The 15,721-nt window shown below is 43.9% G+C and overlaps 1 protein-coding gene across 1 annotated transcript in view; it reads left to right on the forward strand.

Annotated features, from left to right (window-relative positions):
• The window catches only part of LOC139574647 (protocadherin-11 X-linked-like), a 320,987-nt gene that overhangs the window by 145,336 nt on the left and 159,930 nt on the right, over nt 1–15,721 (forward strand). The gene's annotated exons all lie outside the window — the stretch shown is intronic.

The following is a 15,721-nucleotide window of genomic DNA, read 5'->3' on the forward strand; positions in this document are numbered from 1 at the left end:
TAAACCTTTACAGGATACAGTATATTACTATATATAAACCTTTACAGGATACAGTATATTACTATATATAAACCTTTACAGGATACAGTATATTACTATATATAAACATATACAGGATACAGTATATTACTATATATAGACCTTTACAGGATACAGTATATTACTATATATAAACCTTTACAGGATACAGTATATTACTATATATAAACCTTTACAGGATACAGTATATTACTATATATAAACCTTTACAGGATACAGTATATTACTATATATAAACCTTTACAGGATACAGTATATTACTATATATAAACCTTTACAGGATACAGTATATTACTATATATAAACCTTTACAGGATACAGTATATTACTATATATAAACCTTTACAGGATACAGTATATTACTCAATATAAACCTATGCAGGATACAGTATATTACTATATATAGACCTTTACAGGATACAGTATATTACTATATATAAACCTTTACAGGATACAGTATATTACTATATATCAGTGAAGGTCAGTGACGTTTAAGATGAGGGAGGACCATTTTGTTTTATGAGCATGGCCTTATTTCTATTACAGCATATTGGATGACTGTCATTCATTTTCCATTCACCCATTTCAATGTAACATTGAAAGGTTTAGGCTTCTACATAATACTCTAATTTTGCCTGTACCCATCATGAGGTTGCTTCAACCTAGCCTATGAATGACAGTTCACGGCGTCGCTGCTGTCACGACCGTCGTAGAGTGAGTAGAGTTCCACATTTTAATGATAGTGAAACATCCAAAACAACAAAGATATAACGATCGTGAAATACGTAGCGCACACATGCACTCATACAAAACAATATCCCCCATCGCAGGTTGGAAAAAGGACACACTAAGTATGATCCCCAATTAGAGGTAATGATTATCAGCTACCTCCAATTGGGAACCATACACACACACCAACATAGAAATATAACACCTAGAAACCCCCCTAGTCGCGCCCTGACCTATTACACCATAGAGAACCCCGAGGGCTCTCCATGGTCAGGTCGAGAGACAAATTGGAGGTGACAGACAGTGAGTGACATTCAATACCACCTTGCACACTCTTGCCTGCATCTAGCTGATCTAGGGTGTAATCATTAGTCCAGCAGTTGCAAACGATAGTTTCTTTTGGAAATATTCAGGTATGTATATCCCTGTTTTGTTCCGTTTGCGAAACGTTTTTCAACCAACCGGCGCAATGAATACACCCCTGATCACGCGTAAACACAGTTCACTCTCATAACAGCCACATTTATGTTCCTTCTCTTCCCTTCGCTTGTGGACTTCAATGTACAAAACATCAGCTGTATGCGACCAGGCGAAAAAACCTTCCCATTCAAAACCTCTACAAACAGCCTACATCGTTGTCACCATATTAGCTAAAGTAACATTAATGTACAGTCAGTAAGCAGTTACACCGGCGGGCCCCGGTGGCAATAAATTAGTAATACCAAAAGCTTACCTTGACTTGGAAGAGTTCCAGTGTTGTGTTGGAAAGTCATAGCCAGCTAACATAGCATCTCTCTGTTTGAGCAGTGAAGGCTAAACTAGCTTGCTACATATGCTAGCTAAGTATGTGAAACTGAAAGTGAAAAAAAACTATTACATCTCTCTCTCTCTCTATTTCTCTCTTCTTCATTTAGGAAGACATTTATTTGTTCAAAACTATTGAACTATTATCTTTGTCTCTCTTTGAGTGAACTACTCACCAGATTTTATATGCTTTCAGTACTATATTAATTCTCTGATAATTTGATTGGGTGCACAACATGTCAGTTTATGCCGCAAGAGCTCTGATAGGCTGGAGGACGTCCTCCGGAAGTTGTCATAATTACTGTGTAAGTCTATGGAAGGTGGTGAGAACCATGAGCCTCCTAGGTTTTGTAATGAAGTCAACGTAGTCAGAGGAGGAAGGAAGCTAGCTGTCCTCCAACTACACCATCGCACTATCCTACAGAGTGCTATTGAGGCTAATGTAGACCTTCTTTGCAAAATAGTGTGTTTTAATTAGTTATTTGGTGACGTGATTATATTTAGTATAGTTTTATCTGAAAATGTTAACTTTTAAATGTTTTACCATTATAATTTTAATTTTAATTGTATTCACTGAGGAGGATGGTATTCCTCTTCCTCCTCTGAGGAGCCTCCACTGCTCTATATAGACCAATACAGGATACAGTATATTACTCTATATAAACCTATACAGGATACAGTATATTAGTATATTACTCTATATAAACCTCTAAAGGATGCAATATATTTCTCTATATAAACCTATATAGGATACAGAATTTTACTCTATATAAACCTATACAGGATACAGTATATTACTCTATTTTAACCTATACAGGATACCGTATTTTACTCTATATAGACCTATACAGAATACAGAGTATTACTCTAAACCTATAGAGGATACACTATATAGACCAATAGAGTATAGCGTATATTACTCTTTATAAACCTATACAGGATACAGTATATTTGTATATTACACTATATAAACCTATAAAGGATGCAATATATTACTCTCTATAAACCTATACAGGTTACAGTATATTACTCTATATTAACCTAAACAGGATACAGTATTTTACTCTATATAAACCTATACAGGATACAGTATATTACTCTATATATACATAGTATACAGGATACAGTATATTACTCTATATATACATAGTATACAGGATACAGTATATTACTCTATATTAACCTAAACAGGATACAGTATTTTACTCTATATAAACCTATACAGGATACAGTATATTACTCTATATATACATAGTATACAGGATACAGTATATCACTCTATATATACATAGTATACAGGACACAGTATATTACTCTATTTAAACCTGTACAGGATACAGCATATTACTCTATATTAACCTAAACAGGATACAGTATTTTTTGTATACATATTTCTATATGTATATAGTGAGGCTGGATTACTGTTGTTCACTGAGGCAAGTTTAACTAATGCAATTTAAAATCATATTTTTCCTGTTAAATTGTGTTAATAACATCCACACTCTTTCTTGTGTTGCAATTAAGAATTACGCCTCACACTAAACAAATGCAAATTCGAATTAGCATTTATTTGACATGATATGAGAATGTCAAATGTATTCAAATGTTTTTCCCACTAGGCTATGCAGAGTAAAAAATCCACCATCCTCCAGACTTATTCAAGTAATCATCACACAGTTAGTGTAAACTAACTTTGCACTTGACTCTGCCACTGCCTCTACTTGTGAACGTGATAATGTGCGATGTAGTGAAATCCTCTCACGTCTTCCAGTTCACTTAGGAAGAAAGTGTCAAAATGCCCATGTCCTTTTCTGGTTGAATGGCACGGTCAAGAGTCAAATAAACAAAAAAACACTCCAGTGGAGAATAAGTCGTGTTCAAAAAGAAACTCAGTTGAGAGGGCAGTCTGACAGCCTGTCATCGTGTGGCCAGCTGAAATGACACCTCTTTTCAGCCTAAAAACTACAACCTGGAATTGGAAAACGACTAAACTGTGGCTCGCCACTTGTTTCGTTATACAGCTGAGGGACGGGGCTAGGGAAATGTACAACCTCTCATATTCATAGACAACACTCTAGATGCAAGGACTGACAGTCCAATGTATAGATTTACCAATATTCTGAAGCAATGCACTATTCCTTTGTATGTTGTAAACAATGGAGAAAAACCCTTAATATTCTGGGTTATGATAAAGTTACTGACAGTTGTGATACACTCACAAGGCACTTATAAGTTATATTCTTCAAGAATCAATGGCAAAAAAAGAAAAAATCTCAAATTGAAATGACCATTGAACAGCTAGGTTCCCAAATCCCAGTCTGCACCTTTAATGTCCGGACAGCCTTCTAAAGTGACTCTTGTGCCATTGAAAGCTGCCGACTGGATGCTATATATCGTCGCGTGTCTGACTGCGTTTGACAGTAAATAATACCACACGATACTGTCCCCTGTCATTGGGAAATAATGAGCGAGGCAATCAGCTTTGTCCTGAGTCAGTCGACACAAAAAACGACACTGGAATCACCGCCACGTCCTTCACATGGTCCTGACCTGTTACCGCCCATATTGAGATGCCCTCTAATAAGACGAGCTCAGCGATATTGATGTCGTTTGGGTCGCATCCCAAACGGCACCCTATTCCCTCTGTAGTGCACTACTTTTGACGATATAGGGAATAGGGGGTCATTTGAGACAGACATTATGTGTAAGTCTGTGGCCACTATATAAAATAGGGAATAGGGTGCCATTGGCCCTCGTCAAATGTAGTGCACTATATAGGGAATAGGGTGCCATGGGCCTTGGTCAAATGTAGTGCACTATATAAGGAATAGGGTGCCATGGGCCTTGGTCAAATGTAGTGCACTATTAGGGAATAGGGTGCCATGGGCCTTGGTCAAATGTAGTGCACTATTAGGGAATAGGGTGCCATGGGCCTTGGTCAAATGTTGTGCACTATAGGGAATAGGGTGCCATGGGCCTTGGTCAAATGTAGTGCACTATTAGGGAATAGGGTGCCATGGGCCTTGGTCAAATGTAGTGCACTATTAGGGAATAGGGTGCCATGGGCCTTGGTCAAATGTTGTGCACTATAGGGAATAGGGTGCCATGGGCCTTGGTCAAATGTTGTGCACTATAGGGAATAGGGTACCATGGGCCTTGGTCAAATGTTGTGCACTATAGGGAATAGGGTGCCATGGGCCTTGGTCAAATGTTGTGCACTATAGGGAATAGGGTGCCATGGGCCTTGGTCAAATGTTGTGCACTATAGGGAATAGGGTGCCATGGGCCTTGGTCAAATGTAGTGCACTATTAGGGAATAGGGTGCCATGGGCCTTGGTCAAATGTTGTGCACTATAGGGAATAGGGTGCCATGGGCCTTGGTCAAATGTTGTGCACTATAGAGGGAATATGGTGCCATGGGCCTTGGTCAAATGTAGTGCACTATAGAGGGAATATGGTGCCATGGGCCTTGGTCAAATGTAGTGCACTATATAGGGAATAAGGTGCCATGGGCCTTGGTCAAATGTAGTGCACTATATAGGGAATAAGGTGCCATGGGCCTTGGTCAAATGTAGTGCACTATATAGGGAATAAGGTGCCATGGGCCTTGGTCAAATGTAGTGCACTATATAGGGAATAAGGTGCCATGGGCCTTGGTCAAATGTAGTGCACTATATAGGGAATAAGGTGCCATGGGCCTTGGTCAAATGTAGTGCACTATATAGGGAATAAGGTGCCATGGGCCTTGGTCAAATGTAGTGCACTATATAGGGAATAAGGTGCCATGGGCCTTGGTCAAATGTAGTGCACTATATAGGGAATAAGGTGCCATGGGCCTTGGTCAAATGTAGTGCACTATATAGGGAATAAGGTGCCATGGGCCTTGGTCAAATGTAGTGCACTATATAGGGAATAAGGTGCCATGGGCCTTGGTCAAATGTAGTGCACTATATAGGTAATAGGGTGCCATGGGCCTTGGTCAAATGTAGTGCACTATTAGGGAATAGGGTGCCATGGGCCTTGGTCAAATGTAGTGCACTATATAGGGAATAGGGTGCCATGGGCCTTGGTCGAATGTAGTGCACTATATAGGGAATAGGGTGCCATGGGCCTTGGTCAAATGTAGTGCACTATATAGGGAACAGGGTGGCATTTCAGATGCAAACTAAGTCATATTGGCATATCACCAGGAATAATCTGCATGCATATACTGTCCTTGAGATTTTAGAAAACGTTTGCAATGTCCCATGTCGCCTCTCTCATCAGCCGTCTCTCCTTAAAACAGCTGATCTGGACTGATGTAATAGAATGAAGCTACGAAAGCCACTTTGGCTGCTATACCAGTGGAACACATGTTCACGTCTCGTCCACCCACATTATTCTCCATGATCCGGATTCACAGAGCAATACACACAGAGCAGAGAGAGAACACAGGGCCAGTAGAATAATATACTGTCACTCAGCTACATTACACACAGAGCAGAGAGAGAACACAGGGCCAGTAGGGTAATATACTGTCACTCAGCTACATTACACACAGAGCAGAGAGAACACAGGGCCAGTAGGGTAATATACTGTCACTCAGCTACATTACACACAGAGCAGAGAGAACACAGGGCCAGTAGGGTAATATAATGTCACTCAGCTACATTACACACAGAGCAGAGAGAACACAGGGCCAGTAGGGTAATATACTGTCACTCAGCTACATTACACACAGAGCAGAGAGAGAACACAGGGCCAGTAGGGTAATATACTGTCACTCAGCTACATTACACACAGAGCAGAGAGAGAACACAGGGCCAGTAGGGTAAAATACTGTCACTCAGCTACATTACACACAGAGCAGAGAGAGAACACAGGGCCAGTAGGGTAATATAATGTCACTCAGCTACATTACACACAGAGCAGAGAGAACACAGGGCCAGTAGGGTAATATACTGTCACTCAGCTACATTACACACAGAGCAGAGAGAGAACACAGGGCCAGTAGGGTAATATACTGTCACTCAGCTACATTACACACAGAGCAGAGAGAGAACACAGGGCCAGTAGGGTAATATACTGTCACTCAGCTACATTACACACAGAGCAGAGAGAGAACACAGGGCCAGTAGGGTAATATACTGTCACTCAGCTACATTACACACAGAGCAGAGAGAGAACACAGGGCCAGTAGGATAATATACTGCCACTCAGCTACATTACACACAGAGCAGAGAGAGAACACAGGGCCAGTAGGGTAATATACTGTCACTCAGCTACGTTACACACAGAGCAGAGAGAGAACACAGGGCCAGTAGGGTAATATACTGTCACTCAGCTACATTACACACAGAGCAGAGAGAGAACACAGGGCCAGTAGGGTAATATACTGTCACTCAGCTACATTACACACAGAGCAGAGAGAGAACACAGGGCCAGTAGGGTAATATACTGTCACTCAGCTACATTACACACAGAGCAGAGAGAGAACACAGGGCCAGTAGGGTAATATAATGTCACTCAGCTACATTACACACAGAGCAGAGAGAACACAGGGCCAGTAGGGTAATATACTGTCACTCAGCTACATTACACACAGAGCAGAGAGAGAACACAGGGCCAGTAGGGTAATATACTGTCACTCAGCTACATTACACACAGAGCAGAGAGAACACAGGGCCAGTAGGGTAATATACTGTCACTCAGCTACATTACACACAGAGCAGAGAGAGAACACAGGGCCAGTAGGGTAATATACTGTCACTCAGCTACATTACACACAGAGCAGAGAGAGAACACAGGGCCAGTAGGGTAATATACTGTCACTCAGCTACATTACACACAGAGCAGAGAGAACACAGGGCCAGTAGGGTAATATTCTGTCACTCAGCTACATTACACACAGAGCAGAGAGAGAACACAGGGCCAGTAGGATAATATACTGTCCCTCAGCTACATTACACACAGAGCAGAGAGAACACAGGGCCAGTAGGGTAATATACTGTCACTCAGCTACATTACACACAGAGCAGAGAGAGAACACAGGGCCAGTAGGGTAATATACTGTCACTCAGCTACATTACACACAGAGCAGAGAGAGAACACAGGGCCAGTAGGGTAATATACTGTCACTCAGCTACATTACACACAGAGCAGAGAGAGAACACAGGGCCAGTAGGGTAATATACTGTCACTCAGCTACATTACACACAGAGCAGAGAGAGAACACAGGGCCAGTAGGGTAATATACTGTCACTCAGCTACATTACACACAGAGCAGAGAGAACACAGGGCCAGTAGGGTAATATACTGTCACTCAGCTACATTACACACAGAGCAGAGAGAACACAGGGCCAGTAGGGTAATATAATGTCACTCAGCTACATTACACACAGAGCAGAGAGAACACAGGGCCAGTAGGGTAATATACTGTCACTCAGCTACATTACACACAGAGCAGAGAGAGAACACAGGGCCAGTAGGGTAATATACTGTCACTCAGCTACATTACACACAGAGCAGAGAGAGAACACAGGGCCAGTAGGGTAATATACTGTCACTCAGCTACATTACACACAGAGCAGAGAGAGAACACAGGGCCAGTAGGGTAATATAATGTCACTCAGCTACATTACACACAGAGCAGAGAGAACACAGGGCCAGTAGGGTAATATACTGTCACTCAGCTACATTACACACAGAGCAGAGAGAGAACACAGGGCCAGTAGGGTAATATACTGTCACTCAGCTACATTACACACAGAGCAGAGAGAGAACACAGGGCCAGTAGGGTAATATACTGTCACTCAGCTACATTACACACAGAGCAGAGAGAGAACACAGGGCCAGTAGGGTAATATACTGTCACTGAGCTACATTACACACAGAGCAGAGAGAGAACACAGGGCCAGTAGGATAATATACTGCCACTCAGCTACGTTACACACAGAGCAGAGAGAGAACACAGGGCCAGTAGGGTAATATACTGTCACTCAGCTACGTTACACACAGAGCAGAGAGAGAACACAGGGCCAGTAGGGTAATATACTGTCACTCAGCTACATTACACACAGAGCAGAGAGAGAACACAGGGCCAGTAGGGTAATATACTGTCACTCAGCTACATTACACACAGAGCAGAGAGAGAACACAGGGCCAGTAGGGTAATATACTGTCACTCAGCTACATTACACACAGAGCAGAGAGAGAACACAGGGCCAGTAGGGTAATATAATGTCACTCAGCTACATTACACACAGAGCAGAGAGAACACAGGGCCAGTAGGGTAATATACTGTCACTCAGCTACATTACACACAGAGCAGAGAGAGAACACAGGGCCAGTAGGGTAATATACTGTCACTCAGCTACATTACACACAGAGCAGAGAGAGAACACAGTGCCAGTAGGGTAATATACTGTCACTCAGCTACATTACACACAGAGCAGAGAGAGAACACAGGGCCAGTAGGGTAATATACTGTCACTCAGCTACATTACACACAGAGCAGAGAGAGAACACAGGGCCAGTAGGGTAATATACTGTCCCTCAGCTACATTACACACAGAGCAGAGAGAGAACACAGGGCCAGTAGGGTAATATACTGTCACTCAGCTACATTACACACAGAGCAGAGAGAGAACACAGTGCCAGTAGGGTAATATACTGTCACTCAGCTACATTACACACAGAGCAGAGAGAGAACACAGGGCCAGTAGGGTAATATACTGTCACTCAGCTACATTACACACAGAGCAGAGAGAGAACACAGGGCCAGTAGGGTAATATACTGTCCCTCAGCTACATTACACACAGAGCAGAGAGAGAACACAGGGCCAGTAGGGTAATATACTGTCACTCAGCTACATTACACACAGAGCAGAGAGAGAACACAGGGCCAGTAGGGTAATATACTGTCACTCAGCTACATTACACACAGAGCAGAGAGAGAACACAGGGCCAGTAGGGTAATATACTGTCACTCAGCTACATTACACACAGAGCAGAGAGAGAACACAGGGCCAGTAGGGTAATATACTGTCCCTCAGCTACATTACACACAGAGCAGAGAGAGAACACAGGGCCAGTAGGGTAATATACTGTCACTCAGCTACATTACACACAGAGCAGAGAGAGAACACAGGGCCAGTAGGGTAATATACTGTCCCTCAGCTACATTACACACAGAGCAGAGAGAGAACACAGGGCCAGTAGGGTAATATACTGTCACTCAGCTACATTACACACAGAGCAGAGAGAGAACACAGTGCCAGTAGGGTAATATACTGTCACTCAGCTACATTACACACAGAGCAGAGAGAGAACACAGGGCCAGTAGGGTAATATACTGTCCCTCAGCTACATTACACACAGAGCAGAGAGAGAACACAGGGCCAGTAGGGTAATATACTGTCACTCAGCTACATTACACACAGAGCAGAGAGAGAACACAGGGCCAGTAGGGTAATATACTGTCCCTCAGCTACATTACACACAGAGCAGAGAGAGAACACAGGGCCAGTAGGGTAATATACTGTCACTCAGCTACATTACACACAGAGCAGAGAGAGAACACAGTGCCAGTAGGGTAATATACTGTCACTCAGCTACATTACACACAGAGCAGAGAGAGAACACAGGGCCAGTAGGGTAATATACTGTCCCTCAGCTACATTACACACAGAGCAGAGAGAGAACACAGGGCCAGTAGGGTAATATACTGTCACTCAGCTACATTACACACAGAGCAGAGAGAGAACACAGGGCCAGTAGGGTAATATACTGTCACTCAGCTACATTACACACAGAGCAGAGAGAGAACACAGGGCCAGTAGGGTAATATACTGTCACTCAGCTACATTACACACAGAGCAAAGAGAGAACACAGGGCCAGTAGGGTAATATACTGTCACTCAGCTACATTACACACAGAGCAGAGAGAGAACACAGGGCCAGTAGGGTAATATACTGTCACTCAGCTACATTACACACAGAGCAGAGAGAGAACACAGGGCCAGTAGGGTAATATAATGTCACTCAGCTACATTACACACAGAGCAGAGAGAACACAGGGCCAGTAGGGTAATATACTGTCACTCAGCTACATTACACACAGAGCAGAGAGAGAACACAGGGCCAGTAGGGTAATATACTGTCACTCAGCTACATTACACACAGAGCAGAGAGAGAACACAGGGCCAGTAGGGTAATATACTGTCACTCAGCTACATTACACACAGAGCAGAGAGAGAACACAGGGCCAGTAGGATAATATACTGCCACTCAGCTACATTACACACAGAGCAGAGAGAGAACACAGGGCCAGTAGGGTAATATACTGTCACTCAGCTACGTTACACACAGAGCAGAGAGAGAACACAGGGCCAGTAGGGTAATATACTGTCACTCAGCTACATTACACACAGAGCAGAGAGAGAACACAGGGCCAGTAGGGTAATATACTGTCACTCAGCTACATTACACACAGAGCAGAGAGAGAACACAGGGCCAGTAGGGTAATATACTGTCACTCAGCTACATTACACACAGAGCAGAGAGAGAACACAGGGCCAGTAGGGTAATATACTGTCACTCAGCTACATTACACACAGAGCAGAGAGAGAACACAGGGCCAGTAGGGTAATATACTGTCCCTCAGCTACATTACACACAGAGCAGAGAGAGAACACAGGGCCAGTAGGGTAATATACTGTCCCTCAGCTACATTACACACAGAGCAGAGAGAGAACACAGGGCCAGTAGGGTAATATACTGTCACTCAGCTACATTACACACAGAGCAGAGAGAGAACACAGTGCCAGTAGGGTAATATACTGTCACTCAGCTACATTACACACAGAGCAGAGAGAGAACACAGGGCCAGTAGGGTAATATACTGTCCCTCAGCTACATTACACACAGAGCAGAGAGAGAACACAGGGCCAGTAGGGTAATATACTGTCACTCAGCTACATTACACACAGAGCAGAGAGAGAACACAGGGCCAGTAGGGTAATATACTGTCACTCAGCTACATTACACACAGAGCAGAGAGAGAACACAGGGCCAGTAGGGTAATATACTGTCACTCAGCTACATTACACACAGAGCAGAGAGAGAACACAGGGCCAGTAGGGTAATATACTGTCACTCAGCTACATTACACACAGAGCAGAGAGAGAACACAGGGCCAGTAGGGTAATATACTGTCACTCAGCTACATTACACACAGAGCAGAGAGAGAACACAGGGCCAGTAGGGTAATATAATGTCACTCAGCTACATTACACACAGAGCAGAGAGAACACAGGGCCAGTAGGGTAATATACTGTCACTCAGCTACATTACACACAGAGCAGAGAGAGAACACAGGGCCAGTAGGGTAATATACTGTCCCTCAGCTACATTACACACAGAGCAGAGAGAGAACACAGGGCCAGTAGGGTAATATACTGTCACTCAGCTACATTACACACAGAGCAGAGAGAGAACACAGGGCCAGTAGGATAATATACTGCCACTCAGCTACATTACACACAGAGCAGAGAGAGAACACAGGGCCAGTAGGGTAATATACTGTCACTCAGCTACGTTACACACAGAGCAGAGAGAGAACACAGGGCCAGTAGGGTAATATACTGTCACTCAGCTACATTACACACAGAGCAGAGAGAGAACACAGGGCCAGTAGGATAATATACTGCCACTCAGCTACATTACACACAGAGCAGAGAGAGAACACAGGGCCAGTAGGGTAATATACTGTCACTCAGCTACGTTACACACAGAGCAGAGAGAGAACACAGGGCCAGTAGGGTAATATACTGTCACTCAGCTACATTACACACAGAGCAGAGAGAGAACACAGGGCCAGTAGGGTAATATACTGTCACTCAGCTACATTACACACAGAGCAGAGAGAGAACACAGGGCCAGTAGGGTAATATACTGTCACTCAGCTACATTACACACAGAGCAGAGAGAGAACACAGGGCCAGTAGGGTAATATACTGTCACTCAGCTACATTACACACAGAGCAGAGAGAGAACACAGGGCCAGTAGGGTAATATACTGTCCCTCAGCTACATTACACACAGAGCAGAGAGAGAACACAGGGCCAGTAGGGTAATATACTGTCACTCAGCTACATTACACACAGAGCAGAGAGAGAACACAGTGCCAGTAGGGTAATATACTGTCACTCAGCTACATTACACACAGAGCAGAGAGAGAACACAGGGCCAGTAGGGTAATATACTGTCCCTCAGCTACATTACACACAGAGCAGAGAGAGAACACAGGGCCAGTAGGGTAATATACTGTCACTCAGCTACATTACACACAGAGCAGAGAGAGAACACAGGGCCAGTAGGGTAATATACTGTCACTCAGCTACATTACACACAGAGCAGAGAGAGAACACAGGGCCAGTAGGGTAATATACTGTCACTCAGCTACATTACACACAGAGCAGAGAGAGAACACAGGGCCAGTAGGGTAATATACTGTCCCTCAGCTACATTACACACAGAGCAGAGAGAGAACACAGGGCCAGTAGGGTAATATACTGTCACTCAGCTACATTACACACAGAGCAGAGAGAGAACACAGTGCCAGTAGGGTAATATACTGTCACTCAGCTACATTACACACAGAGCAGAGAGAGAACACAGGGCCAGTAGGGTAATATACTGTCACTCAGCTACATTACACACAGAGCAGAGAGAGAACACAGGGCCAGTAGGGTAATATACTGTCCCTCAGCTACATTACACACAGAGCAGAGAGAGAACACAGGGCCAGTAGGGTAATATACTGTCACTCAGCTACATTACACACAGAGCAGAGAGAGAACACAGTGCCAGTAGGGTAATATACTGTCACTCAGCTACATTACACACAGAGCAGAGAGAGAACACAGGGCCAGTAGGGTAATATACTGTCCCTCAGCTACATTACACACAGAGCAGAGAGAGAACACAGGGCCAGTAGGGTAATATACTGTCACTCAGCTACATTACACACAGAGCAGAGAGAGAACACAGGGCCAGTAGGGTAATATACTGTCACTCAGCTACATTACACACAGAGCAGAGAGGGAACACAGGGCCAGTAGGGTAATATACTGTCACTCAGCTACATTACACACAGAGCAGAGAGAGAACACAGGGCCAGTAGGGTAATATACTGTCCCTCAGCTACATTACACACAGAGCAGAGAGAGAACACAGGGCCAGTAGGGTAATATACTGTCACTCAGCTACATTACACACAGAGCAGAGAGAGAACACAGTGCCAGTAGGGTAATATACTGTCACTCAGCTACATTACACACAGAGCAGAGAGAGAACACAGGGCCAGTAGGGTAATATACTGTCACTCAGCTACATTACACACAGAGCAGAGAGAGAACACAGGGCCAGTAGGGTAATATACTGTCACTCAGCTACATTACACACAGAGCAGAGAGAGAACACAGGGCCAGTAGGGTAATATACTGTCACTCAGCTACATTACACACAGAGCAGAGAGAACACAGGGCCAGTAGGGTAATATACTGTCACTCAGCTACATTACACACAGAGCAGAGAGAGAACACAGGGCCAGTAGGGTAATATACTGTCACTCAGCTACATTACACACAGAGCAGAGAGAGAACACAGGGCCAGTAGGGTAATATACTGTCACTCAGCTACATTACACACAGAGCAGAGAGAACACAGGGCCAGTAGGGTAATATTCTGTCACTCAGCTACATTACACACAGAGCAGAGAGAGAACACAGGGCCAGTAGGATAATATACTGTCCCTCAGCTACATTACACACAGAGCAGAGAGAACACAGGGCCAGTAGGGTAATATACTGTCACTCAGCTACATTACACACAGAGCAGAGAGAGAACACAGGGCCAGTAGGGTAATATACTGTCACTCAGCTACATTACACACAGAGCAGAGAGAGAACACAGGGCCAGTAGGGTAATATACTGTCCCTCAGCTACATTACACACAGAGCAGAGAGAGAACACAGGGCCAGTAGGGTAATATACTGTCACTCAGCTACATTACACACAGAGCAGAGAGAGAACACAGTGCCAGTAGGGTAATATACTGTCACTCAGCTACATTACACACAGAGCAGAGAGAGAACACAGGGCCAGTAGGGTAATATACTGTCACTCAGCTACATTACACACAGAGCAGAGAGAGAACACAGGGCCAGTAGGGTAATATACTGTCACTCAGCTACATTACACACAGAGCAGAGAGAGAACACAGGGCCAGTAGGGTAATATACTGTCACTCAGCTACATTACACACAGAGCAGAGAGAACACAGGGCCAGTAGGGTAATATACTGTCACTCAGCTACATTACACACAGAGCAGAGAGAGAACACAGGGCCAGTAGGGTAATATACTGTCACTCAGCTACATTACACACAGAGCAGAGAGAGAACACAGGGCCAGTAGGGTAATATACTGTCACTCAGCTACATTACACACAGAGCAGAGAGAACACAGGGCCAGTAGGGTAATATTCTGTCACTCAGCTACATTACACACAGAGCAGAGAGAGAACACAGGGCCAGTAGGATAATATACTGTCCCTCAGCTACATTACACACAGAGCAGAGAGAACACAGGGCCAGTAGGGTAATATACTGTCACTCAGCTACATTACACACAGAGCAGAGAGAGAACACAGGGCCAGTAGGGTAATATACTGTCACTCAGCTACATTACACACAGAGCAGAGAGAGAACACAGGGCCAGTAGGGTAATATACTGTCACTCAGCTACATTACACACAGAGCAGAGAGAGAACACAGGGCCAGTAGGGTAATATACTGTCACTCAGCTACATTACACACAGAGCAGAGAGAGAACACAGGGCCAGTAGGGTAATATACTGTCACTCAGCTACATTACACACAGAGCAGAGAGAACACAGGGCCAGTAGGGTAATATACTGTGACTCAGCTACATTACACACAGAGCAGAGAGAGAACACAGGGCCAGTAGGGTAATATACTGTCACTCAGCTACATTACACACAGAGCAGAGAGAGAACACAGGGCCAGTAGGGTAATATACTGTCACTCAGCTACATTACACACAGAGCAGAGAGAACACAGGGCCAGTAGGGTAATATTCTGTCACTC

Source organism: Salvelinus alpinus, chromosome 4, assembly GCF_045679555.1.
Source record: "Salvelinus alpinus chromosome 4, SLU_Salpinus.1, whole genome shotgun sequence".
Lineage (NCBI taxonomy): Eukaryota > Metazoa > Chordata > Actinopteri > Salmoniformes > Salmonidae > Salvelinus > Salvelinus alpinus.